Genomic DNA, 14,173 nt, shown 5'->3' with positions numbered 1-14,173 from the left:
ATCAAGGACAAACTTAGAAAACTAAATGAAATCAGATATTGTTCAGTCTGATGTGTTTGCAATGATTGTTGCGAATAGGTTTTTCTTTCCCTCTCTGGAAAAGGAATTCCTTTTTTAGCATGCCATAGACTCACTTTTCATCATCAATTGAAATCAATAGCATTTACACATGGAAAAGAATGGGTGTATACACTCAGTGAGTAAATTTGCCTAGCCACAAGTTCAAATTCAGAGACATTTCAAAGCAATAAGAACTTAAGAATTAACCTTCACCTAGCAATAGATAATATGAAGATTGTATTAAAGGGGAATGGTAAACACTACTTACATAAATATTGGGGGATTTTTTTAGAAGGATCTAGATTAATAAATTATTATTAGCATGACTCAAAGTAAATGTTCAAGCTGTCTTTTTCTATTAACTGTAAAATAAATATTTCTAGCAGAACAGAGTTGTTTTTTGATGCTATATACCACCTTCCCCCAACTTTCCCCACACCATCAAGGCCTATTTTGAAGAAGTAATAGTGCAACTCATGACTCGGGGGCTTTTATATGCTTCTCTCCTGTCTTGTCACCTTAAACTCTAGAGAAAGGGAGCTTAGGTAGACGTGTTAATGAACATCTTTGTAGGCCCTCTCCCAAATTGCTAGTAGCCACTACTCCTTTGCAGTTTACCCGATCACATTTGCCACAGTTGAGCTTCTCACGGGTTCCCAGAAGCACAGGTTCAAAGTTTGGCAGGCTTACCTCACCTCTTTGTCCTTCCAAAGTACATAAATGCTAAATAAACTGTGTTCGCAGTGAGGAAGAGCGAGTCATTCCAATAAGACTTTTAAAACCAAGACCCTTGCTACTCCCTACCAAGTTACTGCTGCCCTCTCCAAAGGAATGAAGTTTTGTCAGTGTGCCCTGGGCACAATTTCTTCAGCCTGGATTATGCACAGGTGACTGAGAGTCTGCCTTATCTCCACAGGGCATTAGTCACTCTATAAAAGTTAAATTTATTATGAAACACTTTGTTTGTGTTAACATATATCTTCTCTGGGAAATTGGAAACAAAGGCATGTCCTTTAAGAGTCCATATGGGGAAAACACATCCTCCTTTGGAATTTAACCTTAATTTGAACCAAGATCTGTGAAAGAAAAGCACTTTAGTGTATTGTTCCCTTGCTCCACCCCTGTATCCCCTTATCTAAATGGGGTTACTGTTGCTTCATGTTTTTTAACTCTTCCAGTTCCAAACTTGCTTGCCTGAATTCAAATTCTTACATTTCTTACAAGAAAAGTATATTAAGATAATAGTAGCAAATGAATACTTGGTTTTTAAGCAAACATAACTTTTAGGCAAAAATACCTTGCTCTTAAGATTGAGTGGTTTCATAATTAATTTTATTTTCTTTTTAAAAATCATTTTATTGAGGCTCATACAACTCTTATCACATCCATATATACATCAATTGTGTAAAGCATACTTATACATTCGTTGTCCTCTTCATTCTCAAAATTCGCCTTCCGCTTGGGTTCCTGGAATCAACTCATTTTTTAATTTTATTTTCTTAAAATTCCATAAACCCACATCCAATTTATATTTACACATTTTCACTGTTAATGTTATTGTTTTAACATAGGGTTCATCATAAAGAATAATGTTATTTCCTACAAATTTTATTTATTGAAAATTTCTTGCTAGCCAACAGAGTCATAAAGCAACATATTTTACATTTTTTAGAAGTAAAGAAAAACTAAAAGAAGGTTTACATTGGGATGGTGGGCTGGATACTATTAAAAAGACCGATTCTACCCCTTCTCTTTGCATTCTTTAGAATGCTGTCTGTCTGCTTCCAGAGAAATTCCAACTTCCCCTTTTGAAAATGAACCTCCATTACTACTCACCTACAATATCAGACCAGCTCAGCATTAAAGGAAATATGTCAAAAATAAATCATTTTAATTTAATATTTTTAAATGCACTTTATGTAAATGCTTAAAGTTTTTTTTTGAGGGGGGGTGTTGTTTTTTATACCATCTATCAGCAAAGTGTCACCGGGCAAATGACTTTCCTTTATTAACCTTTTACACATTCAGGAAATCAACAAATAAGCTTATACATAAATGATTACAAGAAATAAGTTGGCAATAATTGAAATGGGTAACAAAAGGGAGAGGAAGAACCAAAGATCACACCAAACTGGCACATGCCAATGTTGGTAAATCCCAAAGTATTTGAAAAATCAGAATAGAAGGGGTGTGTGTGTTCATAAAAAGAACTTGATCTTCCCATGTTAAATTTCAAATATGTGCTACAACAGTAATTAAATATTGAACATGGTTACTTGGATTTATGCATATTACTTGACCATGAGCTTTCTTACTAAACAAAATTATGTTAGCTAAAATTAGAACTAATAAAGAATCCATTTTCATGGAGGATATATGTATTGATTGAATGATACTTATTTATCTTGAAATCTCCTGCGTTAATTTAACTAGACACTCACAAATACTTTCGTTACATGGAAACAGTCTTTACCAAATGAAAGCAAAGAGTAGTGGAATCCCAAGAAGAATGGATAATAGACTGTGGCCTCAGGAGACAGCCAAGAGAAGGACTATTTGTAAAGATCTAAGCCTTATGAATTTGGTCATAACTTAATGGCTTGTAAATGCCGCATCATACAAGTGAAGGTGAATGTAGTATTCTCAGAAGAAATGGAGGTGTTCTGGTTATATCTGGAAATATCCAGATTCTATTTTGATAAAAATTGGAAGTAATCAGATTTTTTTCTCTAAAAAATGTATCTTGAAAGAAGACTAAAGGAAATATTAGAAGCAAGTTTCTTCGTTTGTTTGTTTGTTTTTAATCAATTCTTCAGGAAATACAATACCAGATACTAGGGACATAAAGATGCTCAAGACATGGTCTCTGTCCTCATGAAAATCACGTCCAGAGAGAATGACGTAGCTGCAAACAATCACTATACGGTGGGAGTGTCCATGACAGAGGTAGGCCAGAGTGCTTTAAAAGAGTCAGGCGAGGACACCTGGCGCTGTCTGCAAGATAGAGGAAAGCTTCCCAGAGGAGATGGCGTTTGCATTAAGTGTCACTGGAACTGGCAGTGAAAGGACCCTTTGTATGCATAAGCCCATTATCGAAGTTATGATATTCGTCCGATGGAAGCTTTTCCTCATTTTTGCTGGCCCTCTACCAAACGTGATGTTCTTCCTTTTTCCAGAAATTGGTCCTTGCTGGTGACTTAGCCAAAGTAAGCAAGGCAACATTTCACCATCCTCACTGCTGAAGAGGATTCCAACTGTATCCCTCCTAAGACTGACTTGTTAGTTATCGGAATGCCTTGGAGTGGTCACTAGTCTTTACAACACTACAAGTTAAGCTCATCAATCCTTCTGTCTTCTGACACTGGCCAGCGTTCGCATGCAAATGAGTGAGCAGAAAACCCCTGACTTGGGTCACGTGCACTTTACTTGTCCAAGTGGCATCTTCTCTTTTTAAAACTTTAAAACATTTCAGAACTTTAAAGAGATCTTTTTCAAGAGATTGGCAATGCAATGTGTCCTTTGTTTTCTTGACTGCTGCTTCTATGGGCATTGGTTCTGAAGCACAGAAGTATGAAATCCTACACAACTTCAGTTTTTCTCCATTTTCCATGATGCTGTTTATTGGTCCAGTGGTAAGGTTTGGGGTTTTATTTACAATCACTTGCAATAGAACTTGAATTTACAGTATTTTACCTTCATCAGTAAATGCTTCAAGTCATCATCACACAAGTTGTTAATGCATCTTTCTAGAATCCTGATGTCATGTTCTTCTTCACATAGTTCAGATTCTCAAATTCTTTGTTCAACATACAGATCGCGTAAAGAAAGTGAAAGAGTACAATCCTTTTTAAATTCTGAACCATGTTGTGTTTCCCTCCTCTGTTCAAATGATTGTATGCACAGAGTTCAGCAAGTAATCTGAAATTCCCATTCTTTGCAATGTTGTCTATAATTCGTTATGATAAATTAGCAAAGTCTAATGCCTTTTCATAGCCAATAAAACACAAAATCAAATTTGTGGTAGTCTCTTTTTCTGGTATCCTCTGCTTTCACCCCAGATCCATCTGATGTCAGCAACAATTGCTCATATTCCATGCCCCCTTCATAGTCTGGCTTGAATTCTGATAGCTCCAGTTGATATTTGAGTGCAGTCATTTCTGAATTACCTTTAAAATTTTTGCTACATGTGCTATTGATATTGTTCAATAATTTCCAAATTCTATTGGATCACCTTTCTTTGGAATTGGTACAAACATGGCTCTCTTCCAATTAGTTGAGAAGGCAACTTTTTTTGAAAATTTCTTTACATACACAAGTGAATGTTTCCAGTGTTGCATGCATATGTTGAAACATTTCAATTTTCTCAACAATTGTTTTTCATCAATGCCTTCACCGTAGTTTGAGTTTCTTCCTTTAGTTCTTGATTATACAGTACTTGGCTGAATACAATACATGGCTGAACCAACTATTTTTGGTACAGTGACTCTGTGTATTCCTTCCATCTGCTTTTCACTCTTTCTGGGTCATTCACTTGTTTACCCATAGGATCCTGCAGTTATACAATTAAAGCCTTGAATTTTCTCCTCAGTTATTTTAGCTTAAGAAATGCCAATTGTGTTCTTCCCTTTTGGTTTTCTAGGTTCTTAGCTTATTTCATCCTAATACCTTACTTTGTTTTCAAAATTGACCTTTGAAATCTGTTCAGTTCTTTCACTCCATCATACCTTCTGTACACTGTAGTTACTCTGTGCTTAACAAAGTTTCTCGAGTCTCTTCTGATATCCAATTTGTCTTCAATACATGATGCATGATCCATGAGACTTCCAACAGCTCACTGTCAGAAGTAGGTCTTCCTTCTTCATCTGGGTTAGTCTGGATTCTTCACTGAAACATGGCCACCATGGTGACTCTGTCAGTGTTTGACATACCAGTGACATCACTCTAGCATCACAGCACATACAATCCACAACAGGCAGATGGTACTTCTAAGTTACAGAAGTAATCAAACCTTTCCGTTTTAGTTCCTATTACAACCTCACTTAGCTGATGGCCATAATACAACTACCTTTTAAAAACTGATTCAATTCTGGTCACTTCTCTCTTTTTATCTTGGAACATAGACACATTATATTCCTTTTTAAATTTCCCCCCTTTGTTGCTGGATTTAGTAGATATTATACAACTGTTTGATACCAACACATATCTATTTCTTCTCTAACCTTCCATTCTACCCTTTACTAAAAGCCACTAGCTTAAAATGTCCTTTTCCACCAGGACACTGTGATTACCCCCCTGCCCCCTTGTACCAGCTTGGTTTACTATCATTCCAGCATTCTAAAGCCTATGCTAAAATCCATTTTTAGGAGAATTTTTAAAAAATCATCATTAACCAAGGTTTCTTTTCTACTTCAATTATTTTCTACTCTATTAATTTGAATTAGGCATGTATTTGTCCACCTTGTCTGTGAGAGTCTTCCACTAAAGACATTATCTAATGCAAACTCAGTAAACTCCCAAATCCTGTACACTGATGTGTAGTTTATGTGTAACGGGTTTGCTCATCATGATGGCATTAATCTGTGGTGGGTTTTGCCCCTTAGGTAAGATAAACAACTAGATCAAATAGTACCATGATGTTCAAGTCTTTCAGAATTGCAATATGTAACCAAATGATCTTTTCAGCAAGTAAGTCAAAGTTACAGAAAAATAAATGCTATCATAATTGTATTGAGCTGTAATCTGCAATCCTCTAATTTCTACCGACTGACCTGAATTCTTCCCGCATCAATCACATGCAATAATTTTAATTCCTCTCATACATGCTTGAAAACAACTATATGATTTTCCAAGTTACAACAGAATTGCTTTATTCTGTAGCCAAACATCCCCAATGTAAGCCATGCGTCATAGTACATGGTTCAGTTCATACCCATATGGAGAACCTTCTCATCTAAATGAAGATATTACCTCACTTTCTGTATTTCTCATAGATTCCAACATGAAACACAATCCTATAGTGATTAATGACTCTTGATTTAGCATTTCATGTATATAGCCTAACATGACCTTATCTTTCAATAGCTGGACAATTATGTTGTTTATTCATATGTGTAATTCCTCACTTTACTTATGTGAATACTCTGACCTCAAGAGATTAGGGGTTGTCTAATGGTTCTTAAGAACCATTTTTCAGGAATATTAGGCTAGAATTAGTGGACAGGTAAGAATTGACCAGGGCGACCACTGGAGATCCCCTCACAGAGGGGTTTAGGAGAGGAGACGGATCAATCAGTGTGCGATGTAGTACCGATGAAGAACACAGCTTTCCCCCATATCCTGGATGCTTCCTCCTCCCAACTACCATGATCCGAATTCTACCTTGCAGGACTGGATAGGGCAGAGGTTGTACACTGGTGCATATGGGAGCTGGAGGCACAGGGAACCCAGGGTGGATGATACCTTCAGGACCAGGAGTGTGAGGGGTGATGCTGGGAGAGTGGAGGGTGAGTGGGTTGGAAAGGGGGAACTGATTACAAGGATCCACATGTGACCTCCTCCCTGGGAGATGGACGGCAGAGAAGGGGGGGAGGGCGACTCCGGACAGGGCAAGATATGACAAAATAGCAATCTGTGGATTATCAAGGGCTCATGAGGGAGGGGGGAGCGGGGAGGGAGGGGAAAAACAAAAGAGGACCTGATGCAGAGGGCTTAAGTGGAGAGCAAATGCTTTGAGAGTGATTAGGGCAAAGAATGTACGGATGTGCTTTATACAATTGATGTATATATATGTGTGGATTGTGATAAGAGTTGTATGAGCCCCAAATAGAAAAGAAAAAAAAAGAAAATGATTAGGGCAAAGAATGTACAGATGTGCTTTATATAATTGATGTATGTATGTGCATGGATTGTGATAAGAGTTGTATGAGCCCCTAACAAAATGTTAAAAAAAAAAAAAAAAGAATTGACCTGGGAGCCCTCGTGGCACGGTGGTGACCAGCTGCTGATAGGTCATTGGTTCAACCCCACAAACTAGATGTGGAAGAATAACAGAGCAATGTGTGGAAGAAAGATGAGGCAATCTGCTTCCCAAAAGAGTTCAGCCCTGTAATCCTTGGGATCTGGTTTTACTCTGCCCTACCTAGTAAATAGAAGTCCGAATTAACTAGATGTAAATTGGGTAAGGGTTGACCAAAGAGAGCTGGAGGCTATTTCAACACACAATGAGTGATAGTATGACCTTTGGAGTGGTAAGAAGGAACACATTTGGGGTAATGGGATGGTATTATGCATAAACCCAAACTAAACTCATGGCCACCTAGTCATTCCAACTCAAAGAGACCCTAGAGGGCAGAGCAGAAATTCCGTAGAGGGTTTCCAAGGCTATAAATCCTTTACAAAAGCAGACTGCTATATCTTTTCTCAGGTGGAGTGGTTTGAACCACTAACCTTTCAGTTCACAGTTTAGCATTTAGCCACTGGGTCATGAGGCTCCAGGATATCGATACGGCATACTGACTAACTGCAGCAGATGTGTGGACCGTAAGCAGGTAGCAGGATGAGTCGCTGATAGCTGGGGCTTCTCAAGTCTGGGTCACTGAGAGAATGGAGAAATATGGAAGTCAGGGGGCGTGCCTTGCTACTGAGAAAAATGGTTGCTTTCATTTAAATATATTTAGTATTTGTGGAAATGCATATACCTTGTGAATATATATATAGATATATAGATATCTTATAAAAGACAATGATGGAGTTTCGTTTAGAATATATATAGATATCTTATAAAAGACAATGATGAAGTTTCGTTTAGAATATATATAGATATCTTATAAAAGACAATGATGGAGTTTAGTTTGGAACATGATTATTTTGATTATTTCAGCCATGAAACAAAGGATAAAGGACCTGTTGATGTCCTCTAGTCAAAGAGCACCAGGGATATACCCAGAGCTCAGCCAGCTGGATTCATTGCCTTTTGCAAATCCGAGAGACTGTGTACCACGCAGGATTGTGGGTCATTTGATAAGAGTGACAAGAAGGATTTCTAAGATTGAACTTGGGTTAGGTGGCTTTAGAGAAGGCTCAAGAAAGTAGGACTTTGGACAAGAAGCTGTCAGGGAATGGGTAATTCCACGACTGGCTATCATAATAAGTCTTATCTAGAAGGAGGCAAGACTAGAGCAGGGCTCAAGCCCTCATTTGTAAAGAAGCCAGAGTTACTCACGTTAACCAGGGTGGGGAAGTGTTCAGTACTGTTGTGGTTTGCATAGTGACCTTGTTTTAATCTGTGCTTAAACAACATTGCCAAGTGGGTCCTGTTTTTTTATAACTTCTTTGTGGTTAGGGTGGCCTTGTGCAATATTGATGTTCTTCAGTAAGAGGAGGGAGCCCTAGTGGCATAGTGGTTTTAAGCATTGGGCTGTTGACTGCAAGGTCAGCAGTTTGAAACCACCAGCTGCTCCTCGGGAGAAAGAGAGGGTTTCCTACTCCCACAAAGAGCTACAATTTCAGAGACTCACAGAGGCAGTTCCATCCTGCCTTATAGGGTCACCGTGAGACTGCGTGGACTCGATGGCAGTGAGTTAGGTTTGGGGAGTTTTCAGTAAGATTGCCATACCAGGTCCCATAAACTCCAGTTTTCCTTTAAGTATGAAACCAATTTCCAGATATCAGGAGCTGTTTTTCCCCTTTGCGGGCCAATATGCTCAGCCCCGGGGAACTATGGTTGGAGTTCAAATAAAAAGAGAAGATGGAGAGTGAAAACAGGCTGGCATCAAGGAGCTCTCGTTAGGAAAGTGTTCTACGTTGAATATGTTTGACCTTGAACATTCCAAAACTATTCAGACTATTAAGGAGTCCTGGTGGCATGGTTACACCTTGGGCTGTGATGTTCAAGGACAGCAGTTCAAAACCACCAACTGCTCTTGGGTGAGGGGAGGGGGAGGGGGCGCTGTCTACTCGCGTAAACAGTTACGGTCCCTGAAACTCACAGGGACAGTTCTGCCTTGCTCTATAGGGTCCCTATGAGTCATCATTGACTCAATGGTTTGGTTTTATTAAGACTATCAAGCAGTCTCTGTGGCATAGTGATTATGCATTGGCAAAGTTATCAGTTTAAAACCACGGGACGTTCTGTTGAAGATTCAAGACCAAGCTTTCTACACCCATAAAGAGTTATAGTCTCAGAAGTCAACAGGCGCAGTCCCACCCTGTCTTTTAAGATCTCTCAATGAGTTGGACTCAGCTCAATGGCGGTGAGTTTGGTTTTGGGGGGGTTTTATTAAGACCTTTATTGAAGCAGCAGAAGAAAAGAACCTAAGTGGAAACGAAAAAAAGATCGTTGTAACAAAGCATCACTAATGATGTTCAAAGGAAGAAATGTAAAGAGTTACAGGTCAGATTACAAGGCTTCACGAAGAAGTAAGAATGTAGGTAAAGACCGCTCATGAAAAGTTTGCCAATGAGAACATAGGAAGGGTAACTAGAAGGGTGTGTGAAACCAGTTTAAGGGGGGGGGGGCGGGGTTATTTCCCCTAAAACACTTGACCATTAAATGTAGAATGAGTTCTTACGAATGGGAACGATGATGACGCTAGCCAATCAGGGAAAAGGGAGAACGTGGTCTGGGACTCAGAACACCAGCGAGCATGCTGGCCCTGGGGTCGAAGCCTGAAGCCGCCGACGCATAAGGCAAGATAGATACAGAAGGGGAATCGTGAGCTGGAACCATCTGTGGGTGTAGGAAGGGTTGAAGGATGAAACCACACCCCTCACTCCCCAGTGAAGTCGGAAGCACGGTAACTGTTTAGGAGAACGGGAGAAGGACAAGACCTTTTAAATGAAGAAGATCTAAGTCGGCTGTTTAAAGTGTTAGTAGATCAACAAAAGCTACTATTTCTATTAGGGCGCCTATTCATCAGAAAAACAAAATTCAACGGTTGCTGTATATCGTGATATCATGGAAGATACAGGAGTGAGCATCCTGTTAGACTCTCAAGTAAAAAGGGATGGGATGCTGTGTGCTTATATGAGTGATACAAATTAAGCATTTTTCTTGGAACACTTACACGAGATTAAATATTATTGAACACAAAGAATTTGGAATGTTCATTTTGGAATTTAGATTGTGCTCCCCCGGGGGGAGGGAGGGGAGTCTTACCCTTTTCTAAAGCTAAACAGAACACCAATCAGTGACCCCAGCCACCCAGGAGAATGGATTCCATCGTATCCAGAGCAAAGAAAATTATTTTTTCCACCTGAAATCATAAAAATGGGCTCCCCGACGTCCACTTGCATTCTCTGTGGGTGTCTCTAAGGGGTTGGCTGCCCCCCCACTCCCGGGTTTAGGTGTGATTGAGACATAACTCAGCGGCAGTTTCTGCGCAGGGCAGGCTCGCAGCCCGTGCTCTTGCGAGCATCAAAAGAAGATGAAGCCTGATTAACCATTTTGAAATCTATCGGATGAGGAGAAGTCCTTACAAAACAACTTTTATACGCTTTAATTAAAAACGTGTTCCGGCAGCTCAGATCTGAATGGGCTTTAGGGGGAGCAGGGCTGAGTCCGTTGCTATGACAACACCAAATCTTTTCATGCCTGGCCCTTCGGAAGCACACTCTGTCTAGCTCTCTCCAGCCGTTAATTTGCCTCTGTCCCAACACCCACTCCCCCAGTCCCTTGGACGGTGAGTTTCTACATTACTGGACACCTGCTGCTGCCTCCGCTGTGGTCCTTCTCGCCATTTCCCACATCTTTTCTGGCTCTTACCTTTCCCTGGAAATCTGTATTACCTTGTTGCTCTTGAGAACAAGTTTACCCTCTGGAGTTGAAAAAGAAATAAAAATGATTCAAAATAAACCTCTGAGTTTTGTTTGGTTCTGTCACAGCATAACAATCGTTATTTCTTACTTTTTTATGACACATCAATTTCCCCCCAATTTTGGGCGTCGGCTAGAAACATCTCACTGTCTTACACATTTTGATTTTTCTGATTGAACACTTCTGACCACCACTTTTGTTGTTACTGAGGCCAAGGCTAAAATAGAAAAGGCTATCAAATTAACTTGTGCTTTTTGTGAAATTTCAGGTTATCAAAACAAAAAAAACCCAAACCCAGTATCATCAGGAAACCCTTAAAACACTTTAAAATGTACATTCAATGCAAATCAAAATAATTCTGACATGATTTTAAGAAGGTGCTTCAAATGTCTTCAAAGTAGTACTCATACAGCATCTTAAAACTCAATGCATATATATATGTATATACATACATACCACATACACTCCATATATACTATACCATTGCTAACATTAAAATCTTAATCCTACTCTTTTTAAAGAGCCCTCAACTCTGGACTGCCAGGAGAACAAACACCTTTATCTGGGAAGATGTACAGTCAGGATGCTCCGTTCGAAGCAAGGATGGTAGACTTTGTCTCATGTAGTTTGGGCATGTGAGGAGGAGAGACCAGTCCCTGGAGAAAGACATCGTGGTTTGGTCAAGTTGAGGGTCAGCTAAAAAGGGAAAGATCCTTGAAAAGATCATTGCAAGCCCAGTGTCTGCAACAATGGGTTTATACATGGGAACAATAGTCAGGATTTTGCAGGTTCAGGACAATGTTTCCTCTTGTTTTACATGGGATCTCCAGGAAGCAAAAGAATCTGATTACTGATAAAATAGTACAACGCTTAGGCAAAAGGAGTAGATGAATAATGACTATATGTCTTCCAATATTAATATTAAATTAGTCATTTAGTATTATGAAAATAAAAATCATATTAAACTAATTTTTTAAAGTATCAGCAAGCTTACAAATTTCCATTTCCAATTTTAGCCCTCCAATTTTCCATCTCACCAATTCTACTTGATGAGATAGATGGGTTGGCTATAGGGAGGACCGTGTCCCAATATTGCACATTAGTTCTCGCTGCTGACCTCACAATCTGCTCACACTAAATTACACGTCCAAATGTGATTTGTCAGGTTAAACGAACATTTCCTTTCAAACTGCTTCACTTGGTAGAGACATTGTAATTTAAGAAGGAGGTGTATTCTTGAGGGCAAATCCAGGGCATGGCATGGTCCACTGGACACTTGAAAGAGAATCCTTCATAATCTTGGGACCCCAAAATATCATTCTGAGTCTGAAACTACCTGTAAAACCAGTGGCTTTCCAGCTCCGGCTTCTGTGTCTCTGGAATTGAAATAAGTTTTCTTTCTCTGTAGACACATGATAACGAAGTGTCTCTGACATAAAATGGTGTTGCCATCCTGCGTATTAATAAATGTGGGCTATTAGGAACCATTCTCTGGCATCTCTCCTGGGTGAAGAAAAGTGCTCCTTTCCAATCAGCCCATCTCCAGCGATGCCTCATCCTTACCTGCTTTCTGTGTTCTACTCTTAAAATTGAACAATGTACTGCATTTTGAGAAGCTGAAGTCTTCCATGTGGATTATCACTCAATATAAAGAAAACAAATATCGTGACAACTAGGCTGATAGGTCACATCATGATAAACGGAGAAAAGATCGAAGTTATCTGGGATTTCTTCTTGCTTGGCTCACCATCGGTGCTCGTGAAACAAAATTCAAGAGAACAACAATGCCTCGCATAAGCTAAATCTGCTGCACAAAACTCCTCGAAAGTGTTGAAAAGCAAGATGTGACTTTGAGGACCAAGGTGAGCCTCACTCAAACCTGGGTCTTTTCAGTCGCCTCACATGCATGTGAGAGTTGGACACTGAATAAGGAAGATCAAATAAAAATGGGTGCACTTGAACTGTGGCGTTGGCAAAGAATATCGAAAATATCACCACTGCCAAAGGAACATACAGATTTGTCTTGGAAGAACAACCAGAATGCGCTTTAGTGGGAAGGACGGAGGGCAAGGCTTCGCCTCATGTACTTTGGAGATGGTATCAGGACAGACCACGAGGCCCTGGAGAAGGGCACCAAGCTTGGTAGAGTGAAGGAGTCACAAACAAGAAGGCCCTTGATGAGCTGAATCGACACAGCGGCTGCAAGAGTGCACTCATACCTGAGATGAATTGTGAGGGTGGCGTTTCATTCTGCTGTACATAGACAGGGTCACTGGGCCAGAACTGACTTGATGGCGCCTAACAATAACCCCGAATATCTTTAGCATGTGCATTACGGTCTTCTAAAAAGGCAAAGAGGCTGCGTGAGCCAGTGTTTCAGGGGCTTCTCACAGGTAGGCCAGCTCTCCTGTTTAGGGATGCTGCTGTCCTGCAAAGCATGAGTGAGGCTTAACTATGTTTTAACCTCAATTTTAAGAATAGAAAATCATGTTATGCAAGTTAAAGGTGTTTTCCCACCTGGGGTACTTATTTGTTTCAACATTCAGTGGGAACTCAAGTAGGCCAGTGTGTATAGGTCAGCTAAATGAAGTTAAGAGACAGGCATTTGGATATTTGAAACAGGAAGAAACTTAATAAAAATGGATCCTTAAAAAGGAATACTTAAAATGCAAACCAATTTTACCTTAATATCAGAGAATATACTCAGCTGGCATAACATTTTGTACTGTGCAGACAGAGCAGAAGCACTTCAATCCTTGACATTTAAATCTGTTCTGGACCCAGTCTGGACATATTCTGATGGGGCTTATCCCACAGTAACACTGAATGAGGATCCCTGGCTAATGAACACCCACTCAGTTCTCAGGGACCACTGGGGCTCAGGCCACACAGGTACCTCTAAAGAAAGGCTAAGCGATCTAATTTTATTTGTTTGCTTTGAGAGCCACTGAACATCCATCCCATGGAGCACGGTTTTACTCTGACACTCAGGGGGCACCATGAATCTGAGCTGAAGTAATGAGTAGTGGTTAACATTGTAGGTGGATGAACTGTAAAACATCATAGGTCTTTTCCATCACCATTGTCCATGGTCCTCAAAGCTAACATATGCATTGTAGAAACATGGAATAGTCATGCTATTAGGATGAAATGCTTCACACCCAGCCTCCACACCCCAGTTCTGTTTCATGGCCAGACATCTATATGACAACTTTTTCATCCTGTGTCTAGTAATTCCTCCATCCTATGGAGCCTTGCTTAACTGAAGTTCTATCATCCTTTAACACTACACACATGATG

The sequence above is a fragment of the Tenrec ecaudatus genome, chromosome 14 (assembly GCF_050624435.1).
Source record: "Tenrec ecaudatus isolate mTenEca1 chromosome 14, mTenEca1.hap1, whole genome shotgun sequence".
Lineage (NCBI taxonomy): Eukaryota > Metazoa > Chordata > Mammalia > Afrosoricida > Tenrecidae > Tenrec > Tenrec ecaudatus.
Note: the sequence above shows the minus strand (reverse complement) of the source record.